General features: G+C 48.8%; 1 non-coding gene across 1 annotated transcript; it reads right to left on the bottom strand.

Moving 5' to 3' along the window:
* Window positions 1-510: 510 nt before the first annotated feature.
* Window positions 511-582, bottom strand: trnad-guc (transfer RNA aspartic acid (anticodon GUC)). Its single transcript has one exon. It is a non-coding gene; the product is annotated as a tRNA-Asp (tRNA).
* Window positions 583-1226: the final 644 nt, after the last annotated feature.

The raw sequence follows: 1226 nt of genomic DNA, 5'->3' as shown, positions 1-1226 counted from the left end.
CGTCCAGGTGGCCCTTGCTGAAGTTTGATGGCGTACAAGGTGTGTGACCTTCCTCCTCAGATTATCTATCTGCCTTGAACAGGTGGTGGTGTGTGGCTGCTGGAGGGTCATTTTGCTGTCAGACTATGAACGCAATGGTGTTGCTGCCGCGTGAAAGATGTAGTGAAATGTGTTGCCTCGTGGCTTATAAAGCATGTTGGTTGTAGAAAGCATCGCGGTTTAATGAAGCAATGAAATGTGCCAAGGAAAATGTGTTTAGTGCATTTTGAATGAGCCGCTTTGAGAATGCAAAGAAGAGAAAGTGGCCATTCTGATGAGAAAGAGCGGATGTTGTGCGGTGATTGTGATAGGCGGATGTGTGGAACATGTTTGCTGTTGATAGTTTTGATAAAATGGGTGGCGGGCCGCGTACGTGTTGTGGATGAGAGTCTCCATGCGGCAGTGCAAAGCGATTTGGAATTCAAAAAGATTCCCCTAACAGCTCTCGGGTGGCCGCAGCAACGCTCATGCCTCCTCGTCGGGGAAATGAACCCCGGTCGCCCGCGTGACAGGCGGGGATACTCACCACTATACTAACGAGGAAGCAGACAGGAAGGGCTCCGACAGTTTGCCAGAGATTGCCAGCCACCTTTGGGCTTCAGAGATGTTGTGTCAGCTTGGAGGGGGCACGTTTCCATCACCATTTAGACTTTGGAGACAGGCAGCCGACGCAGTACCACCGCTAAAGCTCTTGACTCAATCAGTTCAATTTTATCCCTCATCCCACATCATTGATGTTACATCGCACAGTGATTTGCCTCCTCTCTGTGATGGCATACATTCAACACTTTCATCCAGTTCAGTCCTGTGACAGCTGCAGAGATCTGGACGGCGGATTCGCACTTTTGCGGGCTTGATATTGCACATCATCGGCCACTACAGGCAAGCAGGAAACGCATATGGTTTTTTTTTGCTTGTCTGCTTGTTTGTTTCTTTCTTTCTTGACTTGTTTGTTTTTCTCTCTTTTCCTGGCTTTGCAACAGAAGCAAGCACGATATGCAAAATACTTGGAGTTCAATGTTTTGGCCCACGCTGCATTATTCTTTTCCCCTTTCCCGACACCACACTTTAGAAAGAAATCCTTCGTGTGGGTATCGAGAAGGATTGGCACCATGGGCTCGCCGTGGATGACTTCAGGTACACGGTGTGCAAAAGTGCAAGATGGGCGTTGTTCTCTCGTGCTCACA

The sequence above is a fragment of the Heterodontus francisci genome, chromosome 34 (assembly GCF_036365525.1).
Source record: "Heterodontus francisci isolate sHetFra1 chromosome 34, sHetFra1.hap1, whole genome shotgun sequence".
NCBI lineage: Eukaryota > Metazoa > Chordata > Chondrichthyes > Heterodontiformes > Heterodontidae > Heterodontus > Heterodontus francisci.
Note: the sequence above shows the minus strand (reverse complement) of the source record. Positions and strands in the feature narration are given on the sequence as shown.